General features: G+C 46.2%; 1 protein-coding gene across 1 annotated transcript in view; it reads right to left on the bottom strand.

The window, feature by feature from the left end:
* LOC122939886 (alpha-2-macroglobulin-like) overlaps positions 1–12,189 on the bottom strand; it is a 277,231-nt gene extending 265,042 nt beyond the window's left edge. Inside the window, exon 1 of the mRNA XM_044296073.1 lies at positions 12,179–12,189. The gene's annotated coding sequence lies outside the window, so the exon portion shown is untranslated. The remainder of the gene's footprint in view (positions 1–12,178) is intronic.
* Between the last annotated feature and the right edge of the window lie 5,664 nt (positions 12,190–17,853).

Genomic DNA, 17,853 nt, shown 5'->3' with positions numbered 1-17,853 from the left:
TAATTCTGTAAGTAAACGTATACCTGTCACCCAGCGCCTAAATAATAGGCCTCAAACTTATATCCAGCTAAATCTGTCGTTACTGCTGTGGCTGGTCAAGTTATTTAGTGTCCGTCAAAGCACATTTTTTGTTCTGGGTTGAAATACAATTCCCAATTTAGCAATTTCCTAATTTAGTGGTTTCTGCTGTATCAGAGCTATTTTAAATCTATCCCTAAAAGGGTATATCAAATTCAAGGTGCACATAGGGTCATTCTGAATAACTTCACACACACGCTACTGTGCATTTCCAAGTCTAATTCTGTCAGTAAACCTATACCTGTCACCCAGCGCCTAAATACTAGGCCTCAAATTTATATCCAGCTAAATCTGTCTTTACTGCTGTGGCTGGTCAAGTTATTTAGTGTCCGTCAAAGCACATTTTTTGTTCTGGGTTGAAATACAATTCCCAATTTAGCAATTTCTTAATTTAGTGGTTTCTGCTGTAACAGAGCTATTTTAAATCTATCCCTAAAAGGGTATATCAGATTCAAGGTGCACATAGGGTCATTCTGAATAACTTCACACACACGCTACTGTGCATTTCCAAGTCTAATTCTGTCAGTAAACCTATACCTGTCACCCAGCGCCTAAATACTAGGCCTTAAATTTATATCCAGCTAAACCTGTCGTTACTGCTGTGGCTGGTCAAGTTATTTAGTGTCCATCAAAGCACATTTTTTGTTCTGGGCTGAAATACAATTCCCAATTTAGCAATTTCCTAATTTAGTGGTTTCTGCTGTATCAGAGCTATTTTAAATCTATCCCTAAAAGTTTATATCAGATTCAAGGTGCACATAGGGTCATTCTGAATAACTTCACACACACGCTACTGTGCATTTCCAAGTCTAATTCTGTCAGTAAATCTATACCTGTCACCCAGCGCCTAAATACTAGGCCTCAAATTTATATCCAGCTAAATCTGTCGTTACTGCTGTGGCTGGTCAAGTTATTTAGTGTCCGTCAAAGCACAGTTTTTGTTCTGGGTTAAAATACAATTCCCAATTTAGCAATTTCCTAATTTAGTGGTTTCTGCTGTATCAGAGCTATTTTAAATCTATCCCTAAAAGGGTATATCAGATTCAAGGTGCACATAGGGTCATTCTCAATAACTTCACACACACGCTACTGTGCATTTCCAAGTCTAATTCTGTCAGTAAACCTATACCTGTCACCCAGCGCCTAAATAATAGACCTCAAATTTATATCCAGCTAAATCTGTTGTTACTGCTGTGCCTGTATTAGTGTAATACGGTACCTAAATAGATAGCCAGATAGTGTCAGTTGTCTTTAAAAAAAGGCCTGAATTTGAATTCAATACACTGGGTCAAATAATATTTTTGTTGTTGTGGTGAAAGATAACAATGAGGAAAACATCTAGTAAAGGACGCGGACATGGTCGCGGTGGTGTTAGTGGACCCTCTGGTGCTGGGAGAGGACGTGGCCGTTCTGCCACAGCCACACGTCCTAGTGTACCAACCAACCAGTCTTCTGCAGAAAGCGCACAGATGGCGCCTGAAAACCAAGCCCATCAGTCTGTCACATCACCCCCATGCATACCAGGGAAACTGTCTGAGCCTCAAGTTATGCAGCAGTCTCTTATGCTGTTTGAAGACTCCGCTGGCAGGGTTTCCCAAGGGCATCCACCAGCCCTTCCCCAGCGGTGGAAGACATAGAATGCACTGACGCACAACCACTTATGTTTCCTGATGATGAGGACATGGAAATACCACCTCAGCATTTCTCTGATGATGACGAAACACAGGTGCCAACTGCTGCGTCTTTCTGCAGTGTGCAGACTGAACAGAAGGTCAGGGATCAAGACTTGGTGGAAGACGATGCAGGGGACGATGAGGTCCTAGACCCCACATGGAATGAAGGTCGTGCCACTGACTTTCACAGTTCGGAGGAAGAGGCAGTGGTGAGACCGAGCCAACAGCGTAGCAAAAGAGGGAGCAGTGGGCAAAAGCAGAACACCCGCCGCCAAGAGACTCCGCCTGCTACTGACCGCCGCCATCTGGGACCGAGCACCCCAAAGGCAGCTTCAAGGAGTTCCCTGGCATGGCACTTCTTCAAACAATGTGCTGACGACAAGACCCGAGTGGTTTGCACGCTGTGCCATCAGAGCCTGAAGCGAGGCATTAACGTTCTGAACCTTAGCACAACCTGCATGACCAGGCACCTGCATGCAAAGCATGAACTGCAGTGGAGTAAACACCTTAAAACCAAGGAAGTCACTCAGGCTCCCCCTGCTACCTCTTCTGCTGCTGCCGCCTCGGCCTCTTCTGCTGCTGCCGCCTCGGCCTCTTCTGCTGCTGCCGCCTCGGCCTCTTCTGCTGCTGCCGCCTCGGCCTCTTCCTCCGCCTCTGGAGGAACGTTGGCGCCTGCCGCCCAGCAAACAGGGGATGTACCACCAACACCACCACCTCCGTCACCAAGCATCTCAACCATGTCACACGGCAGCGTTCAGCTCTCCATCTCACAAACATTTGAGAGAAAGCGTAAATTCCCACCTAGCCACCCTCGATCCCTGGCCCTGAATGCCAGCATTTCTAAACTACTGGCCTATGAAATGCTGTCATTTAGGTTGGTGGACACAGACAGCTTCAAACAGCTCATGTCGCTTGCTGTCCCACAGTATGTTGTTCCTAGCCGGCACTACTTCTCCAAGAGAGCCGTGCCTTCCCTGCACAACCAAGTATCCGATAAAATCAAGTGTGCACTGCGCAACGCCATCTGTGGCAAGGTCCACCTAACCACAGATACGTGGACCAGTAAGCACAGCCAGGGACGCTATATCTCCCTAACTGCACACTGGGTAAATGTAGTGGCAGCTGGGCCCCAGGCGGAGAGCTGTTTGGCGCACGTCCTTCCGCCGCCAAGGATCGCAGGGCAACATTCTTTGCCTCCTGTTGCCACCTTCTCCTACTCGGCTTCCTCCTCCTCTTCTTCCACCTGCTCATCCAGTCAGCCACACACCTTCACCACCAACTTCAGCACAGCCCGGGGTAAACGTCAGCAGGCCATTCTGAAACTCATATGTTTGGGGGACAGGCCCCACACCGCACAGGAGTTGTGGCGGGGTATAGAACAACAGACCGACGAGTGGTTGAATCTCGTTGCAGCTCTGGGACTAGCCGGTTTGACGCACATCCCTTGCTTGGCGCATGTGCTAAATTTGGTGGTGCAGAAGTTCATTCACAACTACCCCGACATGTCAGAGCTGCTGCATAAAGTGCGGGCCGTCTGTTCGCGCTTCCGGCGTTCACATCCTGCCGCTGCTCGCCTGTCTGCGCTACAGCGTAACTTCGGCCTTCCCGCTCACCGCCTCATATGCGACATGCCCACCAGGTGGAACTCCACCTTGCACATGCTGGACAGACTGTGCGAGCAGCAGCAGGCCATAGTGGAGTTTCAGCTTCAGCACGCACGGGTCAGTCGCACTACGGAACAGCACCACTTCACCACCAATGACTGGGCCTCCATGCGAGACCTGTGTGCCCTGTTGCGCTGTTTCGAGTACTCCACCAACATGGCCAGTGGCGATGACGCCGTTAGCAGCGTTACAATACCACTTCTATGTATCCTTGAGAAAACACTTAGGGCGACGATGGAAGAGGAGGTGGCCCAGGAGGAGGAGGAGGAGGAGGAAGAGGGGTCATTTTTAGCACTTTCAGGCCAGTCTCTTCGAAGTGACTCAGAAGGAGGTTTTTTGCAACAGCAGAGGCCAGGTACAAATGTGGCCAGCCAGGGCCCACTACTGGAGGATGAGGAGGACGAGGGTGAGGAGGAGGTGGATGAAGCATGGTCACAGCGGGGTGGCACCCAACGCAGCTCGGGCCCATCACTGGTGCGTGGCTGGGGGGAAAGGCAGGACGATGACGATACGCCTCCCACAGAGGACAGCTTGTCCTTACCCCTTACCCTTGTGCCCAGAGAAGCTGAAACCCCGCCCCTTGGGCAGAAATAACAGGGATTACTTCAGGTTATAAAACACGAGTTTGCAGTATTCATAATGTGGACAGGGGGGATACTTATATGTTTTAAATGCACATTAGAAGACCTGTGCATGGATATGTACAGCTAATTATGGTTATTGGGCCTGTCAGTGTCCCTTTAAGCAATGTGTCCCTCAGATGCCTGATGAACATATGCCGGGTAAACATATGCGATGTTCGGTCCGCCCCCCTATACATCATCATTGAGTAAACTTTGACCCTGTACCTCACAGTCAGCAGACACATTCCAGCCAATCAGCAGCAGACCCTCCCGCCCAGACCCTCCCACCTCCTGGACAGCATCCATTTTAGATTCATTTGGAAGCTGTATTCACAGTGAGAGGAGGGAGAGTGCTGCTGCTGCTGATTCAATAGGGAAAGCGTTAGCTAGGGCATTGTTCTGTGTCCACAGACTCATCTGCTGTAAGGACATCGTCCTGACAGCACCCCAAAAAGCTGGTACTGGTACATCAGTGTGCTTTTTTTTTTATATATATCTATATTGCAGTTGCCTGGCTGCCCGTGTGTGAGAGGCTGCAGGCTCAGTCACAGACAGCACTGTGTGCACTGCACACCATTCATACAGGGTGTGACAGAAAATACCTTGCAGATAAAAAAAAAAATCGATTTAATATTTTTCTGTGACATCATCACATTTGCAAGCCCGTGTGTGTCAGGCCCACACAGACTGTATACTGGCTAGTGGCTAGGCCTCCACTCATACCGTTACAGGGTGTCATTCACTCAAATACCTTGCAGATAAAAAAAAATCTATTTAACATTTTTCTGTCATATAATCACATTTGCAAGCCCGTGTGTGTCGGGCCCACACATACTACATACTGTATTGTGCCCACTGGCTAATGGCTAGGCCTCCACTCATACCGTTACAGGGTATCATTCACTCAAATATCTTGCAGATAAAAAAAAATTATATTTAACCACTTAGCGCTACGCTAACGCCGAAAGGCGTCATCGCGGCGGCTCTCCCAGGCTACGCTAACGCCAATAGGCATCATCTCGCGTGAGCCGAAATTTCCTGTGAACGCGCGCACGCAGACGCGCGCGTTCACAGGAACGGGAGGTAAGCGAGTGGATCTCCAGCCTGCCAGCGGCGATCGCTCGCTGGCAGGCTGGAGATGTGATTTTTTTAACCCCTAACAGGCATATTAGACGCTGTTTTGATAACAGCGTCTAATATACCTGCTACCTGGTCCTCTGGTGGTCCCTTTTGTTAGGATCGACCACCAGAGGACTCAGGCAGCTCACTAAAGTAGCACCAAACACCACTACACTACACTACACCCCCCCTGTCACTTATTAACCCTTTATAAACCACTGATCAGCCCATATAGACTCCCTGATCACCCCCCTGTCATTGATCACCCCCCTGTCATTGATCACCCCCCTGTAAGGCTCCATTCAGAGGTCCGTATGATTTTTACGGATCCACGGATACATGGATCGGATCCGCAAAACACATGCGGACGTCTGAATGGAGCCTTACAGGGGGGTGATCAATTACAGAGGAGTGATCACCCATATCGACTCCCTGATCACCTCCGTCATTGATCACCCCCCTGTAAGGCTCCATTCAGACGTCCGTATGATTTTTACGGATCCACGGATACATGGATCGGATCCGCAAAACACATACGGACGTCTGAATGGAGCCTTACAGGGGGGTGATCAATGACAGAGGGGTGATCACCCATATAGACTTCCTGATCACCCCCTGTCATTGATCACCCCCCTGTCATTGATCACCCCCCTGTAAGGCTCCATTCAGACGTCCGTATGATTTTTACGGATCCACGGATACATGGATCGGATCCGCAAAACACATACGGACGTCTGAATGGAGCCTTACAGGGGGGTGATCAGTGACAGGGGGATGATCACCCCATATACACTCCCTGGTCACCCCCTGTCATTGATCACCCCCCTGTAAGGCCCCATTCAGACGTCCGTATGATTTTTTACGGATCCACGGATACATGGATCGGATCCGCAAAACACATGCGGACGTCTGAATGGAGCCTTACAGGGGGGTGATCAATGACGAAGGTGATCAGGGAGTCTATATGGGTGATCACCCCTCTGTCATTGATCACCCCCCTGTAAGGCTCCATTCAGACGTCCGCATGTGTTTTGCGGATCCGATCCATGTATCCGTGGATCCGTAAAAAATCATACGGACGTCTGAATGGAGCCTTACAGGGGGGTGATCAATGACGAAGGTGATCACGGAGTCTATATGGGTGATCACCCCCCTGTAAGGCTCCATTCAGACGTCCGCATGTGTTTTGCGGATCCGATCCATGTATCCGTGGATCCGTAAAAAATCATACGGATGTCTGAATGGAGCCTTACAGGGGAATGATCAATGACAGGGGTGTGATCAATGACAGGGGGGTGATCACCCCATATAGATTCCCTGATCACCCCCCTGTCATTGATCACCCCCTGTAAGGCTCCATGTAGACATTTTTTTGGGCACAAGTTAGCAGAAATTTTTTGTTTGTTTTTGTTTTTTATTACAAAGTCTCATATTCCACTAACTTGTGTCAAAAAATAAAATCTCACATGAACTCACCATACCCCTCACGGAATCCAAATGCGTAAATTTTTTTAGACATTTATATTCCAGACTTCTTCTGACGCTGTAGGGCCCCTAAAATGCCAGGGCAGTATAAGTACCCCACATGTGACCCCATTTTGGAAAGAAGACACCCCAAGGTATTCCGTGAGGGGCATATTGAGTCCATGAAAGATTGAAATTTTTGTCCCAAGTTAGCAGAAAGGGAGACTTTGTGAGAAAATACAAAAAAAATCAATTTCCGCTAACTTGTGCCAAAAAATAACATTCTAGGAACTCGCCATACCCCTCACGGAATACCTTAGGGTGTCTTCTTTCCAAAATGGGGTCACATGTGGGGTATTTATACTGCCCTGGCATGTTAGGGGCCCGAAAGCGTGAGAAGAAGTCTGGGATCCAAATGTCTAAAAATGCCCTCCTAAAAGGAATTTGGGCCGCTTTGCGCATCTAGGCTGCAAAAATAGTGTCACACATGTGGTATCGCCGTACTCAGGAGAAGTTGGGAAATGTGTTTTGGGGTGTCATTTTACATATACCCATGCTGGTTGAGATAAATATCTTGGTCAAATGCCAACTTTGTATAAAAAAAATGGGAAAAGTTGTCTTTTGCCGAGATATTTCTCTCACCCAGCATGGGTATATGTAAAATGACACCCCAAAACACATTCCCCAACTTCTCCTGAGTACGGCGATACCAGATGTGTGTCACTTTTTTGCCGCCTAGGTGGGCAAAGGGGCACACATTCCAAAGAGCACCTTTCAGATTTCACAGGTCCTTTTTTACACATTTTGATTTCAAACTACTTACCACACATTTGGGCCCCTAAATTGCTAGGGCAGTATAAGTACCCCACAAGTGACCCCATTTTGGAAAGAAGACACCCCAAGGTATTCCGTGAGGGGCATGGCGAGTTCCTAGAATTTTTTATTTTTTGTCACAAGTTAGCGGAAAATTATGATTTATTTTTTGATTTTTTTTTCCCTTACAAAGTCTCATATTCCACTAACTTGTGACAAAAAAAAAAAAATCCAGGAACTCGCCATGCCCCTCACGGAATACCTTGGGGTGTCTTCTTTCCAAAATGGGGTCACTTGTGGGGTAGTTATACTGCCCTGGCAATTTAGGGGCCCTAATGTGTGCGAAGTAGTTTGAAATCAAAATCTGTAAAAAATGGCCGGTTAAATCCTAAAGGTGTTCTTTGGAATGTGGGCCCCTTTGCCCACCTAGGCTGCAAAAAAGTGTCACACATCTGGTATCGCCGTACTCAGGAGAAGTTGGGCAATGTGTTTTGGGGTGTCATTTTACATATACCCATGCTGGGTGATATAAATATCTTGGTCAAATGCCAACTGTGTATTAAAAAAATGGGAAAAGTTGTCTTTTGCCAAGATATTTCTCTCACCCAGCATGGGTATATGTAAAATGACACCCCAAAACACATTCCCCAACTTCTCCTGAGTACGGCGATACCAGATGTGTGACACTTTTTTGCAGCCTAGGTGGGCAAAGGGGCACACATTCCGAAGAGCACCTTTCGGATTTCACCGGTCATTTTTTACACATTTCGATTGCAAAGTTCTTCTCACACATTTGGGCCCCTAAATTGCCAGGGCAGTATAACTACGCCACAAGTGACCCCATTTTGGAAAGAAGACACCCCAAGGTATTTCGTGATGGGCATAGTGAGTTCATGGAAGTTTTTATTTTTTGTCACAAGTTAGTGGAATATGAGACTTTGTAAGAAAAAAAAAATATAATAATAAATCATCATTTTCCGCTAACTTGTGACAAAAAACAAAAAGTTCTATGAACTCACTATGCCCATCAGCGAATACCTCAGGGTGTCTACTTTCCGAAATGGGGTCATTTGTGGGTTTTTCTCTACTGTTTGGGCATTGTAGAACCTCAGGAAACATGACAGGTGCTCAGAAAGTCAGAGCTGCTTCAAAAAGCGGAAATTCACATTTTTGTACCATAGTTTGTAAACGCTATAACTTTTACCCAAACCATTTTTTTTTTTACCCAAACATTTTTTTTTAATCAAAGACATGTAGAACAATAAATTTAGCGAAAAATTTATATATGGATGTCGTTTTTTTTGCAAAATTTTACAACTGAAAGTGAAAAATGACATTTTTTTGCAAAAAAATCGTAAAATTTTGATTAACCCCTTCACGTCTGCAATCTGTATATATACGTGATAGCTGCACACACCCCGTGCAGCTACCACGTATATAAACGTTCTGGCAGCTCTTTAATCCAAGCGCTGCAAAGCGCTTGGATTAAAGCTTCTGCTACTGCCCTGCTGCCGTCACGGACAGCATACAGTGCAGTAATGCCGGCAAGGGACCAATCAGAGTGGTCCCTTGCCGGCAATCGATCCGATTGGTTAGTCTGTGCAGACTAACCAATCGGATCGCGGCAGTGTTAAAATGCCGGTTTCAGGCTCTGATCTGCGCTCTGCAGATCAGAGCCTGAAATCGGTAATGTGTCCTGAAGCCCCCGATCTGTGCCCCCTTGAAGCCCCCGATCTGTGCTCCTTGTTCTTGATCTGCCCCCCGATGCGGTCCGCCCCTTCTGCCCCGATCTGTGCCCCCTTCTTGTAAATATTCTTATGCTGCCCCCCCCGATGCGGTCCGCCCCCTCCTGCCCCCATCTGTAAGTAAAATGCTGTCCCCCTATCCCCGTTTCCAGCGCTCTCCGCTGTCCCCTGCCCCCGATGCGGTCCCCCTTGTGTGTGTGATGGCGGCGGCTCCATTCCTGAGCCGCCGCCATCAGCAGCATGTGTCAGCTCTATGCTGACACTGCTGTAACCCCATAGATGCCGCAGTAGCGGCATCCATGAGGTTAATAGAGGGAGGGGGCTCCCTCTCTCTCAACCATCAGGGCTGCTGCGATCGCAGCGCCCGATGGTTGCCATGGCAACCGGACGCTTTGCAAAGGCGTCCGGTTGCCATGGTATGGGTGTCCAGTGCTGCCACCTACAGGCATCTGATTGTATTATACTTTGCAATGCAAGAGCATTGCAAAGTATAGTACAACCATCAGCCTCAATGGATCTTCAAGATCCAAGAGGGAACTGATAAAAAAAAAAGTGAAAATAATAAAAGTAAAAAAATAAAAAATAAAAATGTAAAAAATTAATTTACTTTTCCTATAAAAAAAAACAAACAAAAACCACACATATTAGGTGTCACCGCGTCCGTAACGACCATCTCTATAAATATATCACATCATCAACCCCGTCCAATAAACACCATAAAAAATAAAAAATAAAAACGGTGTAAAAAATAATCCATTTTTGTCACCTTACATCACAAAAAGTGCAACACCAAGCGATCAAAAAAGACGACTATACCCCAAAATAGTACCAATCAAACCGTTACCTAATCCCGCAAAAAATGAGCCCATATTTAAGACAATCACCCAAAAAATAAAAAAGCTATGGCTCTCAGACTATGGAGACACTAAAACATCATTTTTTTTGGTTTCAGAAATGCTATTATTGTGTAAAACTTAAATAAATAAGAAAAAGTATACATATTGGGTATTGCCACGTCCGTAACGATCTGCTCTATAAAACTGTCACATGACCTAACCCCTCAGATGAACGCTGTAAAAAAATAACAAAAAAAACCTGTTCCAAAACAGCCAATTTTTTGGCCACCTTGTCCCATAAAGTGTAATAATGAATGATCAAAAAATCGTATGTACCCAAAAATGGTACCAATAAAAACTTCAACTCTTTCTGCAAAAAATGAGCCACTGCACAAGACGATCGGTATAAAAATAAAAAACATATGGCGTTCAGAAAACCAATCCAGCAAAATCTGCCTTCCAAAAACCATACAGTGTTCCTTTCCTTCTGCGCCCTGCCGTGCGCCCTTACATCAGTTTACGACCACATGTGGGGTGTGTCTGTAAACCGCAGAATCAGAGTAATAAATATTGAGTTTTGTTTGGCTGTTAACCCTTAATGTGTTAAAGAAAAAAATGTAATAAAATAGAAAATCTGCTAAAAAAGTGAGATTTAGAAATTTCATCTCCATTTTCCTTTAATTCTTGTGGAACACCTAAAGGGTTAATAACGTTTGTAAAATTGGTTTTAAGTAACTTGAGGGGTGTAGTTTCTACAATAGGGTCATTTATGGGGGGTTTCCACTATGTAAGCCCCACAAAGTGACTTCAGACCTGCACTGGTCCTTAAAAAGTGGGTTTTGGAAATTTTCTTAAAAATGTTAAGAATTGCTTCTAAACTTCTAAACCTTGTAATGTCCTAAAAAATTTAAATAACGTTTCCAAAATGATGCCAACATAAAGTAGACATGTGGGGAATGTTATGTAATAAATTTTTTATGAGGTAACACTTTCTGTTTTAGAAGCAGAGAAATTGAAATTTAGAAAATTGCTAATTTTTACAATTTTTTGGTAAATTTGGGATTTTTTCCAAAAAAAGGAGATATATATTGACTCAAATTTATGACTGTCATGAAGTACAATGTGTCACGAGAAAACAATCTCAGAATGGCGTGGATAAGTAAAAGTGTTCCAAAGCTATTACCACTTAAAGTGACGCATGTCAGATTTGTAAATTTTGACCTGGACACTGGGGCATCAATGACCTTTGGTCATGAAAGGGTTAATAACAAAAAAAGTAAAAATGTCAGCAGCAATGAAATACCACCAAATGAAAGCTCTATTAGCGAGAAGAAAAGGAGGTAAAATTCATTTGGGTGGTAAGTTGCATGACCGAGCAATAAACCGCTAAAGTTGTGGAGTGCCAATTTGTAAAAAAGGGCCTGGTCACTAGGGGGGTATAAACCTGTGGTCCTTAAGTGGTTAACATTTGTCTGTGATATAATCACATTTGCAAGCCCGTGTGTGTCAGGCCTACACATACTGTATACTGGCTAGTGGCTAGGCCTCCACTCATACCGTTACAGGGTGTCATTCACTCAAATACCTTGCAGATAAAAAAAATATATATATAAAAAAAATTCTGTGATATTATCACTTTTGCAAATTGCAAGCCTCTGTGTGTCAGGCCCACACAGACTGTACTGTGTCCACTGCCCACAACTTATATAGGGTGGCACAGTACCTTGCACTCATAAACCACTTATCTAAAAAAAATGTCAGGTAGAGGCAGGCCACCCCGCAGGGGCCGTCGTGGTCGTGGTGCTGTGATTTCCACTGGCCCTGGAATAATGCTCAGTGTTCAGAGGCCACGTACCCTGAACCCCAAAAATTCAGAGATAATAGTTGACTGGCTTACACAGGTCACCCAATCTTCAACAGCTTCCGCTAAGAACCTTGACGCACCATCCTCCTCCAGCTCAGCTTTGGTAACCAGTGCCACTCTCCCGCCCACCGCCACCACCACCACTTCCACCACAGCCACCACAGCCGCTTCACTTGATCCCTCAGAGGAGTTATTTACACATCAGTTGTATGAAATTAGTGATGCGCAACCATTATTGCCAGGGGATCTAGATAACAGGGATATGTCTCAGTCAGGCAGCATTACACACATGGACGTACAGTGTGATGATGATGATGTTGTACCCGCTGCTGCTTCCTTTGCTGAGGTGTCAGATACAAGTGAAGTGGTTGATGATGACGATGTGTCCGTGGATGCCACGTGGGTTCCTGCTCGAAGAGAAGAAGAAGAGGGGGAAAGTTTAGAAGGAGGAGACGAGTTGGAAGCAGGGAGAGGTCGTCGCAAGGAGCTAGTGGCACAGTATCGGCACCCGGAGTCAGCCAGACAGCACACCAATCAACGCATGCTGTTGCCACCACCAGAATGCCATCATTGAAAATCTCAGCAGTGTGGCATTTTTTTGTGTGTCTGCCTCTGACAACAGCGATGCCATTTGCAACCTGTGCCAAAAGAAACTGAGTCGTGGGAAATCCAACACCCACCTAGGTACAACTGCTTTGCGAAGGCACATGATCGCACATCACAAACGCCTATGGGATCAACACATGATGACGAGTAGAAGCAGCACACAAGCTCAAAGCCACCATCCTCCTCCTGGTCCAGCATCTTCAGCCACGTCAACCACTGCTGTCCTCCTTGCCCCCTCTCAACCACCCGCCACTCCGCCTCTCACCTTGAACAGTTCCATCTCATCTGCCCACAGTCAGGTGTCTGTAAAGGAAATGTTTGAGCGTAAGAAGCCAATGTCACAGAGTCACCCCCTTGCCCGGCGTCTGAGAGATGGCTTGACGGAACGCTTAGCCCGCCAGCTTTTACCATACCAGCTGGTGGAGTCTGAGGCCTTCAAAAAATTTGTCGCTATTGGGACACCACAGTGAAAGGTACCCGGACAAATTATTTTTTCAAATAAGGCAATCCCAAACCTCTACTCAGTAATTGAAAAGGAAGTCATGGCATCTCTGGCATACAGTGTTGGGGCAAGGGTCCATCTGACCACTGATACCTGGTCTGCAAACCACGGTCAGGGCAGGTATGTCAACCTGCTGATGGCTGCCAAGCATGGAATGCGTGGCTCTGCAGCGGAGTTGGTGACACCGCCATGACTTGCAGGCAGGCCTACTGCCACCTCCTCTACTCCTCCTACTCCATCCTCTTCCATAACCTCTTCGGCTGAGTCCTCTTCTGCTGCGGTCTTCTGCTGCGGCGTCTGGCTGCACATCAACTGAATCCCCCCAGCTCCCCAGGGGCTATTCCACATCTCGGATACGACAGTGTCACGCTGTCTTGGGGTTGACTTGCCTGAAAGCAGAGAGCCACACTGGACCAGCACTCCTGTCCGCCCCGAACGCACAGGTGGATCAGTGGCTGACCCCGCACCAACTGGAGATCGGCAAAGTGGTGTGTGACAATGGAAGCAATTTGTTGGCGCCATTGAATTTGGGCAAGTTGTCACATGTGCCGTGCATGGCACATGTGTTGAATCTCATCGTTTCATTGACGCTTTGTGTCTAAGTACCCAGGCTTACAGGACGTCCTCAAGCAGGCCAGGAAGGTGTGTGGCCATTTCAGGCATTCCTACACGGCCATGGCGTACTTTTCAGACATTCAGCGCCGAAGCAACATGCCAGTGAGGCACTTGATTTGCGACAGCCCGACACGTTGGAATTCAACACTCCTAATGCTCGACCGCCTGCTCCAGCAAGAAAAAGCCGTCAACGAGTATTTGTGTGACCGGGGTGCTAGGACAGCCTCTGCGGAGCTGGGAATTTTTTTTCCACAAAAACCGGAGAGGGGGAGGGGTCTGCCTTTATGTAAAGTCCAGTCTAAAGCCCACACTCCGCGAAGATATAAGTGAGGGACATGAACATGTGGAGTCAGTGTGGGTAGAGATACATGGAGCTAAAAACAACAATAAATTACTAATAGGAGTTTACTATAAACCACCTAATATACCAGAGTCCACAGAAAATCTACTACTAAACGAGATAGACGAGGCGGCAAATCATAATGAGGTGGGTATTATGGGGGACTTCAACCACCCAGATATAGACTGGGAAACTGAAACTTGTATATCTCATAAGGGAAACAGGTTCTTGGCAATAACCAAAGACAATTACCTCTCCCAACTGGTTCAGGACCCGACTAGAGGGACGGCCATACTGGACTTAGTATTAACCAATAGGCCCGACAGAACAACAGACGTGCAGGTTGGGGGACACCTGGGAAATAGTGACCATAAAGTAATAACCTTCCAATTATCATTCAAAAGAGCGTTTCTACAGGGAGGAACAAAATTACCAAACTTCAAAAAGCTAAATTTAGCCAACTAAGAGAGGCCATAGGCCAAACTAACTGGGACAAAGTCCTCAAAAATAAAAATACAGCCACAAAATGGGATATCTTTAAAAACATCCTGAAATCTCATTGTGAGAGGTACATACCGTATGGTAATAAAAGGTTAAGGAACAAAAAGAAACCAATGTGGATAAATAGAACTGTAAAGAAAGCAATAAATGACAAAAAGAAAGCATATCATTCACTGAAACAGGAGGGGAGCACGGAAGCACTGAAAAACTATAAGGAAAAAAATAGAACATGTAAAAAACAAATAAAAGCGGCCAAACTAGAGACCGAGAGATTAATTGCCAAAGAGAGTAAAACTAACCCTAAAATGTTCTTCAATTATATAAATGTTAAAAAGTATAAATCTGAAGGTGTCGGCCCTTTAAAGAGTAATGAGGGGGAAGTCGCAGAGAGCGATGAGGACAAAGCAAAGCTGTTAAATATATTTTTCTCCAATGTATTCACTGAGGAAAATAAACTGTCAGATGACATGCAGAATGCAAAAAGTGTCCTGTCTGACCCAGGAAGAAGTACATCAGCGACTTAAAAAGATTAAAATAGACAAATCGCCAGGACCGGATGACATACACCCCCGTATCCTAAAGGAATTAAGTAATGTCATAGCCAGACCCTTATTTTTGATATTTGCAGACTCTATACTGACAGGGAATGTCCCACAGGATTGGCGCATGGCATATGTGGTGCCAATATTCAAAAAGGGGCCAAAAACAGAGCCTGGAAACTATAGGCCGGTAAGTTTAACATCTGCTGTGGGTAAACTGTTTGAAGGTTTTCTGAGAGATGCTATATTAGAGCATCTCAACAGAAATAAGCAAATAACGCCATATCAGCATGGCTTCGTGAGGGATCGGTCATGTCAGACTAATTTAATCAGTTTCTATGAGGAGGTAAGTTCTAGACTTGACAGCGGCGAATCAATGGATGTCGTATATCTGGACTTCTCCAAAGCATTTGACACTGTACCACATAAAAGGTTAGTATATAAAATGAGAATGCTCGGACTGGGAGAAAACATCTGTATGTGGGTAAGTAACTGGCTCAGTGATAGAAAACAGAGGGTGGTTATTAACGGTACACACTCAGATTGGGTCACTGTCACTAGTGGGGTACCTCAGGGGTCAGTATTGGGCCCTATTCTCTTCAATATATTTATTAATGATCTTGTAGAAGGCTTGCATAGTAAAGTATCAATTTTCGCAGATGACACTAAACTGTGTAAAGTAATTTACACTGATGAGGACAGTATACTACTACAGAGGGATCTGGATAGATTGGAGGCTTGGGCAGATAAGTGGCAGATGAGGTTTAACACTGATAAATGTAAAGTTATGCACATGGGAAGGAAAAATGCAAGTCACCCGTACATACTAAATGGTAAAACACTCGGTAACACTGACATGGAAAAGGATCTAGGAATTTTAATAAACAGCAAACTAAGCTGCAAAAACCAGTGTCAGGCAGCTGCTGCCAAGGCCAACAAGATAATGGGTTGCATCAGAAGGGGCATAGATTCCCGTGATAAGAACATAGTCCTACCACTTTACAAATCGCTAGTCAGACCACACATGGAGTACTGTGTACAGTTCTGGGCTCCTGTAAACAAGGCAGACATAGCAGATCTGGAGAAGGTCCAGAGGAGGGCAACTACAGTACCCTGAAAAATTATCAAAATTAGGGTTATTCACTTTAGAAAAAAGACGACTGAGGGGAGATCTAATTACTATGTATAAATATATCAGGGGTCAGTACAGAGATCTATCCCATCAGCTATTTATCCCCAGGACTGTGACTGTGACGAGGGGACATCCTCTGCGTCTGGAGGAAAGAAGGTTTGTACACAAACATAGAAAAGGATTCTTTACGGTAAGAGCAGTGAGACTATGGAACTCTCTGCCTGAGGAGGTGGTGATGGTGAGTACAATAAAGGAATTCAAGAGGGGCCTGGACGTATTTCTGGAGCTTAATAATATTACAGGCTATAGCTACTAGAGAGGGGTCGTTGATCCAGGGAGTTATTCTGATTGCCTGATTGGAGTCGGGAAGGAAGTTTATATTCCCCTAAAGTGGAGAAAATTGGCTTCTACCTCACAGGGTTTTTTTTTTTTGCCTTCCTCTGGATCAACTTGCAGGATAACAGGCCGAACTGGATGGACAAATGTCTTTTTTCGGCCTTATGTACTATGTTACTATGTTATGTACTATGTTACTGGACGCTCATGCGCAATGCCTGTAGGCTCATGCGTCCTTTTGAAGAGGTGAAAAACCTAGTCAGTCGCACTGAAGGCACCATCAGCGACCTCATCCCATTTGTTTTCTTCCTGGAGCGTGCCCTGCGAAGAGTGCTGGATCAGGCTGTAGATGAGCGTGAAGAGGAAGAGGAAGAGAGTTGTGGTCACCATCACCACCAGAAACAGCCTTGTCATCATAGCTTGCCGGACCTGCGGCAACGCTGCAAGAGGAGTATGAGGAAGAGGAGTCAGAGGAGGAATGTGGCTTTGAGGAGGAGGAAGACCATCCACAGCAGACATCCCAGGGTGCTCGTTGTTGTCACCTATCTGGGACCCGTGGTGTTGTACGTGGCTGGGGGGAAGAACAGACCGTCAATGACATCAGTGAGGAGGAGGAACGGGAAATGAGTAGGGATGAGCGAACTCGAACTGTATAGTTCGGGTTCGTACCGAATTTTGGGGTGTCCGTGACACGGACCCGAACCCGGACATTTTCGTAAAAGTCCGGGTTCGGTGTTCGTCGCTTTCTTGGCGCTTTTGTGACGCTTTCTTGGCGCTTTTTGAAAGGCTGCAAAGCAGCCAATCAACAAGCGTCATACTACTTGCCCCAAGAGGCCGTCACAGCCATGCCTACTATTGGCATGGCTGTGATTGGCCAGAGCACCATGTGACCCAGTCTCTATTTAAGCTGGAGTCACATAGCGCCGCCCGTCTGTAATGACCGGCAACACGCACAGGGAGGAAAACAGGGAAAGCCCTGCCCAAGGGAGAGGGAAAGGTGGTGACCCCTAACTCACCTTGCAGCTGGCACCTGCCTGCCCTGACGTCCCTAGACGGGTTCCTCACCCGTGCGGCGATCACGTGCCTAAACCCTGGCTTTCCCTGAAATGAGCCCTAGATAATGAACGGGCCGGTGGGATCGCTAGTCCTCACCACTGCACTAAGAGGGAAACACCAGGGAGAGGACAGACAAACACAGACAAACACAAACACCCAGGTGGACGGCAACAATTGTCCACAAAAGTCCAACAGGGATCCGGAGGGTAGCGTTCTAAGGCAACACTCAGAGAACGCAGCAACACAGCTCCAGTGGGTCAGAATAGATGTCCAGGCAGGAAGCTCTATATCTGGCAACCAGAGAAGTGTGAGAGGGGAATATAAGGAGGATTGGGAGTGCTGGACAA

Source organism: Bufo gargarizans, chromosome 6, assembly GCF_014858855.1.
Source record: "Bufo gargarizans isolate SCDJY-AF-19 chromosome 6, ASM1485885v1, whole genome shotgun sequence".
In the NCBI taxonomy this organism is placed as follows: Eukaryota; Metazoa; Chordata; class Amphibia; order Anura; family Bufonidae; genus Bufo; species Bufo gargarizans.
The sequence above is the reverse complement of the archived record's forward strand: the minus strand, read 5'-3'. Positions and strand labels throughout refer to the sequence as shown.